The sequence below is a fragment of the Falco cherrug genome, chromosome 1 (assembly GCF_023634085.1).
Source record: "Falco cherrug isolate bFalChe1 chromosome 1, bFalChe1.pri, whole genome shotgun sequence".
Lineage (NCBI taxonomy): Eukaryota > Metazoa > Chordata > Aves > Falconiformes > Falconidae > Falco > Falco cherrug.
This window is the reverse complement of record NC_073697.1, coordinates 58,418,900-58,434,147: the sequence shown is the minus strand read 5'-3', so window position 1 is coordinate 58,434,147 and position 15,248 is coordinate 58,418,900. Positions and strand designations below refer to the sequence as shown.

At 43.3% G+C, this 15,248-nt stretch overlaps 1 long non-coding RNA gene across 2 annotated transcripts in view; it reads right to left on the bottom strand.

Moving 5' to 3' along the window:
* LOC114014253 (uncharacterized) overlaps window positions 1-15,248 on the bottom strand; it is a 49,628-nt gene that overhangs the window by 14,414 nt on the left and 19,966 nt on the right. For both annotated transcript variants that reach the window (XR_003557674.2, XR_008730625.1), the window contains one exon: window positions 11,767-11,921. This is a non-coding gene — a long non-coding RNA (uncharacterized LOC114014253). The remainder of the gene's footprint in view (window positions 1-11,766; window positions 11,922-15,248) is intronic.

Below are 15,248 nucleotides of genomic sequence, written 5' to 3'. Positions count from 1 at the left end.
GCTACTGGGACTGTGGGAGATGAGGAGGCAATGTCAGAGCAGAAGTGAAGGATGGTGCTGACGAGGAAGCAATGCAAGGAGGAGAAGAGGCAGCAGCTGTTGGTGGCAGGAGAGAACACAGGTGGTGAGAAGCAGGAAGAAGGACAAGTGAAGGCAGCAGCAGGAAGGTTGGGCTGCAAAAGCTGCCAGCAACTACCTTACTAGTTTGATTTTCTGCATGGTTCAGGCCAAAGCCTCTGCCAGTAATTCCTGCACCTGGCCCTATGCACTGCTGCTAATGTGCAAGGGTTTGAAAGACATTCATTCTTGACTTCTAGACATCCGGTAATAAGGATTCATCATATGAATGTTGCTAGTGAAAACACGCATCATATTTTCAGCATGATTTTGTCTGAGTTTGGATTCCAGAGCTGAAATCTCCTTCTGCTGTTATAAATCTTGAGTAATTTATTCTCACAAAAAACAATTTCCTTGCATAAGTATTTTGAGATTGAGGTAGAGATCTGTTAACTTTTTCTTAATCTCTCACCATAAGGAAAATTTCCCACATTGAATCATTCCTGCAGCTTTCTTCCAAAATGCTTCCAATTTAACAATGTTCTTTTTGAAAAACATGGACTTTAGATGAACCCAAATTTGCTAAACCAGAAAAATAATAAAACCAGTTGTTAGCTAAAATATCTGAGTTTGGCCTAAAAGCCCAATACCCAGCACACCCCTAAGCACTGAGCTTATAAAAAGGTACTGGAGTACAGACGTACCTCTGACTGTCACCCCATTTGTACGTGAGGAATCAGCTCTCGGTGGGATTAAAGCTCTATTTGAAAGAGATGCTTTGAAACCTTTAACATCTCTATATTTTGTTTTGCTCTTTCCAATCAAAGATGAGATTCTTATATAAGCAAATGAATGCCAGGATGGCTTTGGTCTCAAATAAGAAACCTAAGCCTGCTGAAACTTTCAAAATTAAATGGAAAGAAAGAATCAGCTAAATCTACTCAGATGAAAGTATTGGATGCTAGGCTTGTCCAAAGAAAAATCTGATTATTAACAGACTGACTTTTCTGAAGAATTAATTTTGGTAATTGTCATATGCTTTCTGTACATGGAATGTACAAAAAAATCTTTTCAGATTACTGATTTGTCTTAGTGCTGTAACAGAATGCCTTTTCTATATCTTGTCTTCAAAACAATCTCACATTTTGCTATATTTTACTATAGAAAACTTCTAAAACTCAGGGATGTTTCAACAAAAGACTGCAGTAAGCTTTAGACAAGATTTCCCTGCATTCTTTACTTGGCTTCACTCATGGCTGTTGCTAGAATGAGCTGACCATTTCACATTGTATTTTAAAAATTAACAGAACAGTGCCATGTGCAGGTTACTCCTTGCTTACCCCAGCAAGGAACTTTGCAAAATTTACCTGTACACAACAGTCACTTTACCTAATTCACAACTGGAATGGATACAGATAGTGCAGTGACTAAAGTATTATTTGAATTAACAAGGAGAAGAGTAATTAACTATTGAATAAGCTTCTGTCACTGGCAAATAGATTGTTAGTTGGGCTGGGAACCAGGCTTAAGGCGTAGTGATCAGTGGCACGGTGGCTGGTTGGCAGCTGGGAATAAGCAGAGTCCCCCTGAAGTCAGCACTGGGGCTGTTACTGTTTAGTGGCTTGTTCAACAGCCTTGGTGATGAGACTGAATCCACCCACAGCAAGTTTCCAGACAAATACTAAATTTAACATCTTGAACAATAGAGTTTCAGTCCAGAAGCACATTGAGAAACTTGGGCATTAGGAAAGCCTACCAAGTTCAACAAGAAGTTCTGCACCTGGGTCAGGGTAGTCTTTCACAGCAACACAGGCTGTCCAACAAGTCAACGCTTGTCCAACCAAGTGGCTATGGAGCAGCCCTGCTGGAAACCACCTGGGCACCACGGTGGGCATCATGCTGAATATGCACCAACAGTGTAAAGCAAACCTAATACTGGGCTGCATGAGGAAGACTATGGCAAAGAGATGGGACTAAATTATTATTCTTCTCCCTACTCAGCACTCGTCAGGCTGCATTTGCTATACTGTGTCACTGTGTCCAGTTTGGGGGCTCCCAGTCCAAAGGAGATACTGCAAAACTGGAGAGAAGGCTAACCAAGATGGTCAGGGGCCAAGATTGCAGGTTGTACTAGGACAGGTCAGAGAAGCTGGCTTGTTTAGCCTGAGAAACTAAAAACCTAAAAGGGAATCTAACAATAGCACACTACTACTTGAAGGGGAGTTATAAAGATGACAGTCAAACTCTTCATAGTGGCAGATCCTGTAAGCAGAGGGACATGCTACACCGTGGGAGGTTCAGGCTCGACCTTGGAGGTTTTTTTTAGAATCATAGAATCATTTAGGTTGGAAAGGACATTTAAGGTCATTGAGTCCAACCATAAACCTAACACTGCCAAGTCCACCACTAAACCATGTCCCTAAGCACCACACCTACATGTCTTTTAAATACCTCCAGGGATGGTGACTCAACCACTTCCCTGGGCAGCCTGTTCCAATGCTTAACAACCCTTTCAGTGAAGAAATTTTTCCTAATATCCAATATAAACCTCCCCTGGCACAACTTGAAGCCGTCTCCTTTTGTCCTATTGCTTCTTACTTGGAAGAAGAGACTAACACCCACCTAGCTACAACCTCCTTTCAGGTAGCTGTAGAGAGCCACAAGTTTCCCCTCAACCTCTTTTTCTTCAGGCTAAACAACCCCAGTTCCATCAGCCGCTCCTCATAGGACTTGTGCTCCAGACCCTTCACCAGCTTTGTTGCCCTTCCCTGGACACGCTCCAGCACCTCTATGTCCTTCTTGTCATAAAGGGCCCAAAACTGAACACAGCATTCAAGGTGGGTCCTCACCAGTGCTGAGCACAGGGGGACGATCACTGCCCTTGTCCTGCTGGCCACACCATTTCTGGTACAAGCTGGGGTGTTCTTGGCCTTCTTGGCCACCCAGGTACACAGCTGGCTCATACTCAGCTCTCTGCCAACCAACGCTGCCAGGTCCTTTTTGCTGAGCAGCTTTCCAGCCACTCTTCCCCAAGCCTGTGGTGTTGCAGGGGGCTGGTGCGTGGGCTCAGCCACCCAGCCAGTTTTTACCCACCAAAGCACACACCCACGCAAGCCATGAGCAACTGCTTTCTCTAGGGGAATGCTGTGGGAAATGGTGTCAAAGGCTTTACTAAAGTCCAGGTAGACAACATCCACAGCCTTTCCCTCATCCACTAAGCAGGTCACGTTTTCATAGGAGGAGAACAAGTTAGTCAGGCAGTACCTGTTTTTCATAAACCCATGCTGGCTGGGCCTGATCATCTGGTTGTCTTATACATGCTGTGTGATGGCACTCCAGATGATCTGCTCCATAACCCACCCTGGCACGTTCCCCAGATCCTCCTTCTGGCCCTTCCTATAGATGGGAATCACATTTGCTAACTTTCAGTCAATGGGGACCTCCCCAGTTAGCCAGGACTGCTGACAAATGATTGGAAGTGCCTCGGTGAGCACTTCCACCAGCTCTCTCAGTACCTTTGGGTGGATCCCATCCAGCCCCATAGACTTGTATGGGTATGTAAAAGTGAGCTAGCAGGTCAATGACAATTTTCCCTTGGATTATGGGGGCTTCATTCTGCTCCCTGTCTTTCAGCTCAGGGGGCTGGGTACCTGGAGAACAGCTATTCAAGACTGAGATAAAGAAATCACTAAGTACCTCAGCCCTTCCTTCATCCTTTGTCATTATGTTTCCCCCCTGCATCCAATAAAGGATAGAGGTTCTCTTTAGCCCTCCTTTTGTTGCTAATGTATTTATAGAAACATTTTTTATTGTCTTTTACGGAAGTAGCCAGATAAAGTTCTAGCTGGGCTTTTACCTTTTTAATTTTCTCCCTGCATAACCTCACAACATCCTGAGTTGCCTGCCCCTTCTTCCAAAGGTCACAAACTCTTCTTCATTTTTCCTGAGTTCCAGCCAAAGCTCGCTGTTCAGCCAGGCCAGTGTTGCTCTCCGACATCCCATCTTTCAGCACATGGGGACAGCCTGCTTTCTTGAAGAATGTCCAGCTTTCCTGGACCCCCTGGCCCTTCAGGACTGCCTCCCAAGGGACTTTGTCAACAAGGCTCCTAAACAGGCCAAAGTTTGCTCTCTGGAAACCCAAGGTAGCAGCTCTGCTGATCCCCCTTCTTACTTCTCCGAGAATCAAAAACTCCATCATTTTGTGATCACTATACCCAAGATGGCCTCCAACCATCACATCACCCACAAGTTCTTCTCTGTTCACAAACAGCAGGTCCAGTGGGACGCCTTCCCTAGTTGGGGGTACCTTGCCAGCTGTGTCAGAAAGTTATCTTCCACACACTCCAGGAACCTCCTAGACTGTTTCCTCTCTGGTGTACTGTATTTCCAGCAGACATCTGGTAAGTTGAAGTCCCTCACAAGAACAAGGACTAGTGACTGTGAGACTTCTCCCAGATGCTTACAGAATACTTCATCTCTCGCTTCATCCTGGTTGGGTGGTCTACAACAGACTCCCACCATGGTATCTGCCTTGTTGGCCTTCCCCCCTGATTCTTACCCATAAACACTCAACCCTACTGTCACCATCATCAAGCTCTAGACATCAAACCACTCCCTGACATACAGGGCTACCCCACTGCCTCTCGTTCCTTGCCTGTCCCTTGTGAAGAGTTTATGGCCATCCATTGCAGCACTCCAGTTGTGTGAGTCATCCCACCATGTTTTCATGATGGCAACTATATCATAGGTTTCCTGCTGCACAATGGGTTCCAGCCCCTCCAGTTTGTCGCCCATGCTGCATGCATTGGTGTAGGTGCGCTTCAGCTGGGTTATTGATCCTGCCACTTTTTGGAGGGAGAAGCCCTAATTCCTACGTGACCATTCTCAGGCCCTTCCATGGTTTCTAACACATCAATAACCCTTGTGTCTTTGCTGACTCATGGATCTCTATCCCCTGCCTCCACTGAAATGGCAGACCAAAGGGCCTCGCTAGGACACCATCTCTCAACCATCGGTGTGCTGCCCCCAGGCTTATCTCTAGCAAGCCTGGTTTTATCCTCTTCCCCCTTCAAATGTAGTTTAAAGCTCTTTCAACGAGCCCTGCTAATGCCTGTGCAAAGATCCTTTGCCCTCTCTGAGACAGGTGTACCCCGTCTGTTGCCAGCAGGCCTGGTGTCATGTAAACCCACCCATGATCAAAACCCCCAAAATTCTGCTGGTGACACCAGGCTCGGAGCTGGCTCTTTCTGTTTCTTCCCTCATCATTCCCTGCAACTGGAAGGACAGAGGGGAACGCTGCTTGTGCTCCTGATCCATTAACCAGTTGCTCTGCAGTTTCTCTTGATTGCCCTCAGACTTCTTGTTGCAACTTCTTCGCTGCCCAGCTGAAAAACCGATCACGGACAGTAATCTGAGGGCTGTACCGGGGTTCCCCTTCACAGCTGTAACCCGGGCCCCAGGGACGCAGCAGGGTCGGGTCTGCGTGCTGGGCCTTCTGTTCACTTAGGGGAGAATCTCCTATGACAGTGGCCTGCCTCTTTTTTCTTTATAAAGTGTCTTTATTTCATTCAGGGTATCAATCTACTTAACCTCGGTGATGCCTCCAAGCTAGTTGAACTTCTGTGATTCCATAATTCACTGCATAAACTCATAGGAGCCACGTATGAGAAGCAGAGCTGATAAGAAACGATATATTACACCTAGATATTATTTTCTCAGACAACTCATACTTAGGCAATTAAATACAACTTTGCAATGAACGGAAAAGGAGTATGGTAATGCTTAAACGCATGAAGTATATTTCTTCGAACTTCTAAGTCACAACAGCTTTGAGGAAGAACATCAAGTTTATAACTAGATGAAGCACAGAGACTGTAACCAGAAGATGAAAGGACCTTTGTTCTCTGGTACAGCCTCCAGTGCTCTGCTTTCTGTGTTTCTCAATGCTAAGAAACAGTCCAATTTCTCATCAACAGTTTCATTAGCACTTGAGGGGAAATCTCTCTAAATCAGGGTGAACATTGCCTTTATAACCCTCAGCTGTAAGAAACAGTTAAGTTTATCATGGGACCTGAGAGCTGAAACCACCATAGCTTTCCTTCCAACCACGGCACATGTCACTGTCCAAAGCAAGGGCACCTGCAAGACACATGGGTGGAAGGGTTTTACTGGCCATTGTTTTGTGATCAGTTGGGTGTCTATGAGAGAGAAACAAAAAGATCAAAGGAAGAGACAGATGGTGGCAGGGAAAAAGCCAACAACACAGACATAACAAGGGCCAGGAATGTGCCTCTGAGAAAAGCTAAGAGAAAAGGGAAAAAGAGCTTTTATGCTAAGTGTTTAATGGAAAATAGACTTGAGCTGTAAACAGAGGCCATGCCTCCTCTGCAATTCTTGCTGTGTGAGGAAAAAGAGGGCTTTGTACTTTATTTGCAATTAAATGGAATTGCATCAGAGAAACCTCATTTCAGAAAACACCAATTTCTCTTCGTAGCTGGAAAAATCCTTATGACCCAGGGTTTTTGTTTGGATATTTACCCAGCTCACATAAGTTTATACCCAGTCATCCAGGAAAGAGAAACTATTGCTCTTTTTACCCCTAAAAAAGCACACACAGCTCAGCAGTCAGTCAGTTATGTTTCTGACGTGCCTATTGCTGCAACACTGGCAGAGCTGCAGTTCACGAAGGTTTCAGCAACGCTAGTGAAACAGTCAGGTAATGGGGCAGGAAGCCCCAACGCAGAGCAGAGCACTGGTGGATGCTTTTTTTGAGTGGCTTTTTTCTCATCTTGTGCTTGTCTTGTTTTTGTCAGAGTGGGTCCTAAGGAAATGCTGGCACTGTTAGACTGGGAAAAGGGCTGAGCCCACTTGCTGTAATAATGAAAGACTGATTTTTTTTGCAGTGGAAGTGGAAAAGCTGCTCTCTTCCTATTTAGGAAGCTGACTAAACAGGGGGAAGTGTCTATTTCCCTCTTTATACACCTTACACACTACTAAACATCCACGGAATACAGCTAGTGAGATGAGAATTTGGTGGAATTTGTAGATGGCAAGACACATACATACATGCCTTTAGTGTACCCCCACTGCACAGAAAGGGTGGTGTGCTAACAAGATAAGCGAGCTATTCTGCCTTTTGTTTTCTTCTTGCAGTTCAGCGTAACTTATGCTTGTCTTATTTTCTACATGCTGTTCAAAACCTGGTTTGAAGACGGTATCCATCATTTTCATATGGGGTTTTCTTTGAGCACAGCTCCCTCATAACAGAGAGCTTCACAGTGAACTTCCTCACATTTTCACTTCAAAGCGAGGGGGCTTGGCAGCATCCCTTCACGCTGAAAGCTGGTGGGTCCCGGGAAGAGTAAGACCAGACATAACTATCTTGGACACCATTTTAAATTCCCCGAATCGGATTTTTGGAATACTGTTTTATGTTCAGAGCACAGTTCCCACTGACTTCAGCTGCGGCTGTGAAAGTTAAGCACGCCTACAAGTCCTGCACCAAGAATAAAAGCAATATAAAATTATTGACAGCTTCTGAAAAGATTGGCTCGAGTGACTCAGCTATCAACACATGGGAGCTGCATGACAGAAAAAGAGATGGTATCCAGTTCTCCAGGCTAGAACATCACTCCCTTGGCATATTCTCTCCTACCAAATTCTGTTTTGCTCTCTACACTGCTTCCCATTTCTGGGACCAATGAAGTGGGAAGGGGCCTTATAGTGTCTTTAACTGTATAATCATGATCAGTTCCCAGAACTTTCTATACTGCTTACAGAATGAGCCTTGTCATGGAAGACAACCTGCATAAACACAAGAAGTACCAAAGTTTTCAGCTTTAATATTTTATTCAGTTGGCAAGTATTTTGCTTGTTTTTTCAAGAAGGAGCAAATTCCTTTGTGCTGCCATTCACAGGGGCTACCAAGGAGGTAGACAGGGCCTTTAAATGCGCTGCACAGGTCTCTGCTGCTTGGCTAATGGCATGACAAAAAATGATGATAGGCATTAGAGATCACTTCCAGGGAGCTGGGACATGCACCTTGACTGCCTGGCTTATTTCTCCACCAACCTCTTAATCTCTCAGCTATGTTGGGTCCTTATCCTCATGTTTTCCCTAAAGCAGTCCCATTGCTCCTTGTATAGATTTAGTACCCTTGGCAGATCTACAGCTACTCAGCCAGTCATAGTTCCTCCCCTCAAGTTCCAGTTGTGGATTTTGATTTGAAACTCCTCACTTTTCCTTCAGAAAATCTTTAGTCAACAAAAGAATTTTTTTCCCATCACTTCATTCACAGCAACAACTAGCAACTTTACCAAAAATTTCCAGGAGAAATCAGTCCAAAGCAGACCCTTAACATTGGAATGGCAAATGTTTCACAAAATTATAACTGACTGAAAAACAGGAAATGTTTCAGGAGACAAGAACAGGTCTATCTCCAATTTGAATAAAAGTTGGTTGTATAAAACCTTGCATTATACCTCCAATTGTTTGAACACCCTTTACTGATGATAGTTATGCTAACAGGAGGCATTAAAAAAAAACACAAACCAAAGCACAAGATAAAGCACTAAAGACTGTATTAAAATTCTCACCCAGGGGTATTCATCATTTGGCCTTAACACTGGACTATTAGTTGCCTCTAAATATCATTTGCTGCTTTACCTCCAACCTCACAGTCCTGAAACATGAGCTGGACTTGCAAAACCAAAATGCGCCTGTACAGAGTTTCCCTCCCTATTTCAGACAGTTGCTTCCAGACAACCCATGAAAAACACCCAATAATCTCACTCACCCGAGCTGCAAAGAAAGAGAAGAAGGAACGGCAGTGACAGCTATTTGAACTGCCTCATCAGAGACAGCTAATTGATCCCCAGCATTTGCAGGGGTTTATGGCCCTGCTCCTATACAAAAGGAGGCAAGGAAGGAAAGCAGCCAGTTTCTACATGTTACGGTCCATGTGGGTTAACACACTTCTGGGAAGGGAGATATTTGGGAGAACTCGCCCTGCAAGTGGGGTACAGAGTATGTGATGAATGCCGCTTATAAATACCAGCCCCAAATGCCCTAAAACCTAAGTGCTGCTGTCAGTCTTTATCTGGGAACATTCTGTAAAATACTGTTGATTTTAGGCAAAGTGGAAGGCACCCTTGCTGTTTTCCTGCTGGCTGGTTTTCACTTGTCACCTATGACAAACACTCGAAGTCTGACATTGCGTGGCCACATTTCTTGCTGTAGACACCATTCCTCTCCCTTTGCCCCCAGCCCACTCTTTTCATTTTGCTTTTGTTTCTTTTCTTTCAGGCTGAGGAGGAGCTGGGTAAAAGATGTTTGTTTTGGGAAAAGAAGAAAGAAGACTACTCTGAAATTGTTAAAAAAAATGCAATGCAGGTTTCAACAAAGAGCCACTTTAAAGAAAGCTAAAGAACTCTATAGAGGTCCTTTTTTTTTCTTTTTTTTTTTTTTTCTTTCTCCCCCCCGCCCCCCAAAAACAAGGTTGATGGAAACAGCTGGAGACCGTAACTTGGAAAATTCGAGGAAGTAAGATGAATAAAACTTCCTGTTTTCCTCTCCTATCCCAACCTGCAGGGGACAGTGGTGGGGGGTAACCTCTTCAGCCCCTTTTCAAAACACATGTTGGATTCCCAAAGGGTTCAGGTTTCAACTTGTTTTTTTCTGAAGCAAAAATATCAATTATTCTTTTGTACAGTGCTCTAGGGTCTTCAGCTCAGCTACAGCTTGTCACACATAAGTAAACATGGCAGATTCCACTACCTAACTCTGATTAACACAAAAAAATTATGTTAGTAACCCTTAATCTTTAAGGCTGATATATACCATTGTTTTCAACTCCTTGCCCCAGGATAGCTTTCTTAGCCCGGTATCTTGTGATTAGCTCCTGTTATCCTACTCACCAGTGCTATAATTCATTCAATGTAAAAACATAGTTGTGAAATTCAGTTGGTGAAAGCTCTTACTGCAGGTGATAGGACTTCATTCTGCATCATTTGCCCACCTCTTTTCAGTTATCCCTTTGGGTGCACAAGCTCTGACACTTCAAGGCTCATAAAGATGAAAAAGTACTAAAGCATCTGAGATCAAGCACTGAAAAGCTAGGTTTTGTTATTTTTGATTTTATATTGGCTTAAACACAGGTGCACCACAGCTAAGAGGTGCTGTGGAATAAAGTTGTCTTGGCTGCTCTCTCAGCACGTTCCACTGCTATAAAAGCAGTGAAAACATTGCTAAACCCCTTCTAAAACGGCAATATAGAAATCCATAAAAATGAGTAGAACCAGAAGATCTCATTTCTATTCCTAGCAATGCTATTGACCTCTGAGATCTTGGCCAAGTGACTCAACTCCTCCACATCCCCGCTTCCCAGAGCTGTGAAGGGGAAATACTGACCCTTCGGTAGGACACTTTGAGATTCTTGCCCTAAAGCTTTAGTTTTGTCACGAACATGGTGCGGGGGCCTAAAGTCAGCAGGAAAACAATGAAAGCCCCTTCTCTCAGTTCAAAGATTTCAAATATTCAGCTTCTACTGCAGGAAGCTGCACCCATTTTATAAGGCAAACCCACTGTATTATTATGGCTTAAATGGCTTAATGAATTTAGTACTTTAGTAATTTATAAATATGTTATAAATAGTATACAAATAATACTAAAATAAGAATTTAGTAATTTAATTTTTGATTGTTTATTTTTATTAATTTCCAGTGATACTGTGGATGTTCCAAATGAAGATGGCTTTGGACTTCTAACATTCTGTGATTAGAAGATTTTATTGATTTTTTTTCTCATAATATCTACATCAGCTCTACTCTTCACCACCTCCCCCAGGAAACACCTGGAGCTCAAAAAATACGCTATTGAGACTTTTTAGTGTCCAAGACATTTGTTTAAACTACATCTAAAATTTTTAACAAAGCCCTCTTAAATCCCGCATATGTGTATAAGCTCCTCAAGCTGCAAAACACGCAAAAGAAACATAGAAATTCCTGGCAACACAGTGACTAGGACAACGACAAGAACCAAGCACATTGAACATTGAGCATGTATGATAAAGTAAAGGCACATAGACCTGTAGCCACAATATCCAATGGGAAAGAAGTAAAATCAATACAAGCTGAGGAACCATTCCTTATGTTTTGCCAGTATCCACTGAATAAGCATTGATCTTTTTTGTTGTCAGGGATGTCTTCTAGTTTAACTCTAAAGATTTAAGTCCTCGTGCAGACCTGTATCTGAAAGTCTGTTTGTTATTTGGGCCCTTGGGTCCTAAAATGTTTTTCTTGAGGCCCAAAGCCAGGCAAATTTTATCCTTATGTCATTCAGCCGTGTATTCTGGCTCACTATTTCTACCCCTTGTGTCCAGAGCTCAGCTGGCCTCAGCTCTGGAACTAGGTGGGCTTTGTTGTTGGCCAACTGCCAGACATGGTCAATTATGTACCAATTTTCACAGAAAAGAGTATTTTAGGAATAAACCCCGCACTCATGTTGTTTACTGTGATATGTGCTGAGAGGAACAAAGAAAATTACAAAACAGTGTCTCTCACCGTCATGCATTTAAATCCTCTTTTGTACCCATAGCAGATGACAGGTGCTACTCTTTGCCATCTACTTTCTGTAGTATTGAGTGGGTGTGAGATCTCTGACTCAAAGCAATATGGGATCAAAGACAGTTACTTTGGGGCTCATGGCACTCACCAAAGCTGCTCCCTGTGGCTGGAGGCACCAGCCGAGCTGGACACATGCCATTTGTGCCAGGAAGCCTTGTTGGCATCAGTGATCACTTTCCTGCAAGCACATGGATCTTACCGCCTTTCTGCAGCTGAGGACTTGGCTCTGAGTCACTCTTCTCTCTAAGGAAAGAGTAAGCTGTTTGATTTACAGTCTTGGTTTTGAGGGTTGTAAAGCGCCCCTGACCTTCCTGCTCTGGTGAGGGAGTTCCCACCAGATGAGTGGCCATCACGAACAGACAACCCTGTTGCACTCACCCTATGTGCATTTGCAAACAAGCAGCATACCCAAATGCCCTAAAGTATTTCTGTACCTTCAGACTTATTTCACATAGGCATGACCAACATGGATTAACCAGAGTATGGCATGCAGCAGAAATTTAGGTCCATCTCTCTACGCCAAAACACCAGCCAGAGCAAAATGCACGTTTACATTTCATTACACAGCTGAAGCCATGCAGCTCTTCCCTGGCCATATCAGGACTGCCAGGGTGCTCCCAGCCTTACTGTGCATCAGTGAATTAGTCCTGCTGCTCTCAGGACCTTCGGGATACTTGAAGCTGTGCAATGGAAGTGCAGCAGCTTGAATTGTTCTCTCTGCATTTAATTTTGTGAGATTTTGGGCTGGGGCCAATAGTATCATTGAAAACAGCTGAAGGTTTCACATTAAAATTAAATTAGCGTATTATTAGAATACTAAACACGCTAGGCACGCTTGCCCAATGGCACTTTTCCCATTTTCCTTGAAACAAACAAAGAAAACATCACATCCATATCAGATAGAGAAGGTAGCCACTGCTTTTAGTACTGCAGCAAAGTGTTGCTTCCAACAGCACAGGGTAATTTGCCTCCTTGTGTAGCTCCCCGACTGCCTGATCAGCCACACTGAGCACAGCACCATTTGCAACACTCCCCAGAAAGCGCATCAGCATTGCCCTCCACCTTTATCAATAAGAAATCTTCCCTGAGACAGCATTAGTATGGGACTGACAGGCTCTCCACTAATCACGGTCAGAGCTAATGAGGTAGTAGCCTAGGGCTGCACAGAAAGGACGTGTGACATGTCTGCTGGATGGACCATATGTTCACTTACAAACAGGATGGATTTTACTCTGGTTTAAGTGCATTCACCTGGCTTTAAGCAAGAAAGTTAAATGTTTTATCATCCAGTGCCGTTCTAGGAATACCACAGATGTCTAAAGAAATAAGCTGGGAAGGAGGTTTCTGATTCATTTGGAATTCACTTTCTTGGTTAAATAAAATTCACAGAAATCTCATTGTGTTGACATATGTTTATTTCTCCAAACTTGTCACTGGGTGGATTTGTTTTGGGGAAAGTTGACCTTCAGATGACACACAACAGGGTCAGTCCACAAGGAAGAGCTATAAAGAAATCAAAGTTTTTCAATTATTTTCTGCAAACAAAAATACACCAGATAGGACCTTATTTCCCTAAGGAACTGTATAGGCTTATAAGCCTAAAGAGAAAATACAAATACTTGGGGAAATGGACTGAAAGATTCCCATCTGGCTGACACAACCGGATCAAAAATGCAATGGAAATGGAAAGATACCCATCAAATTCAATAGGCTTTGATACAGGTCTGTATTTTTTTTCTAGATGCGGATGCCAATTCGTATAATTGGACAAAGTTCTTCCATCACTTCAGGACAGAACTTACTGCAGAACTTGCGATATACTTTTCCCTCCTCAAGCTCTCAAAAAAAATTAATGCTGTTTCAGCTTGACTAAACCTATTTAGACAGTGACTAAGGGTCATCAAAGTGATTTGCCAAGGAGACTTCAGGGAGGGAAGTACTCAGGTAAACTTCAGTGGGATTTGGGCACAGAAAATTAGACTGATATGAATGCTAGCTCACAATGCAATATGAACAGGAACAGTTAAAACTAATCTGACAAATTATCCTTCAAATAACATCCAAATCATAAATTAACATTCAGAGAGTAAAATATCTAGTGATGACAGAGACTCTGAGATGACATGCAACCTGATAAATGATGTTAGGATGAAGAACAGAGGGATATTTAAAAATCTATCGCCAGTCTGTGCAGGGAGGATTTATTTCCTCATAAAGATGTGACAAAAAAATACAAATATAACCATAGATTTATGTCCCCTAATCTCCTAATGAGGAAAATAATGAGTGCAGAATATTCAAGAATATCAAAGCATAGATATAGCTGGCTTCAACCACACACACAGGTGCTGCAGATACACGGATAGTCACACAGAGCAGCTGTTACCGAGTTACTTATTAGCGATGCACAAAAGTGAGTTCAGGACACACAAGAGTTGAGCCACAAAGCAAAACTCACTGCAGCATAAATTCTTTCAGCATGTTCATCAAGCTGATTACGGCTGTCTTAAGCCATATAAAAGGAGAGCTCAAAAATAAGGGAACTAGTGAAAGAGAACATCAGAACTGAGGAAAGCAATGGCTTTGAACAGTCTATGGAGCCTCAGTAAAAGACATTGTGCTCACATTCAAGCAGTCAGGGCAGAAATAAAGCATGTGTGCACCAGTCCTGCTGAAATTCACTGCAGTTCTTATCACTACAGTGAGTCCACAATACGTGGTCACATCTCAGGTTTGAAACACTTTCGTTTCTCCAGAAATCCTCAACCATTTCTGGATTGTTATACCAGTCAAAGTACAGAGCAGGGTGACCATTTACAACCAGAAAATGATGAACCACGGCACTGCCACAGCGCTGGGGCTTGGGTGCTCTCATTCCCCCTGTCCCAGTGCTGCAGCTTCACCCAGACAGGAGCGGGGTGGCTTCCCCAGCCCTAAGAACTGTCCTGCACACCCTGAGACTGATTCCAGTGAGGTGGTCTTTGAACACTGGCAAGTCAACAGCACCTTTGAAAAACAGTCATGCTCTTCCAGAGGACATGGGCAGCGTTTCAGGAGAAAGGAGAATCTCCAAAAGATTGTTTCAACATGGAAGAAAATTAGACCCCCCTGAAGAAAGTGCTCAGCTTCTGATGACAGAAAAGATAAAGTTCCTGGATAAAAGACTAAAAGCTTCCAGAGTCTTCAAAAATAATTATACAGCAGAGCCAGCTCAAGCCTCAAAATCAGATACAGGATAAGAAGGCTGCAGAGGCTTCAAAATGGGTTCAAACAGCACAATTTGTACAGCTCAGCTCATTTTAGTGGGTCCAAGTCTCAGATGGAGATGTCTGATCACCACAGGACACCTCATTTTGTTTTGATTGATACATTCACAAAGTTGGAGACACCAGTCTTGTGCAAGGGGTTTAATTAAGGAGAATTAGTGCAGTCAATAAAACCTGGTGGTCTCTGTAAAATATCCTGGATCCTTCAGCCGAACCAAGTCAGAGCTATTTCATCAGAACATCCTCCTTTTTTCTCTCAAATCGCATAACTGCATGCGACTATAACTGGAGATGGATACATGCC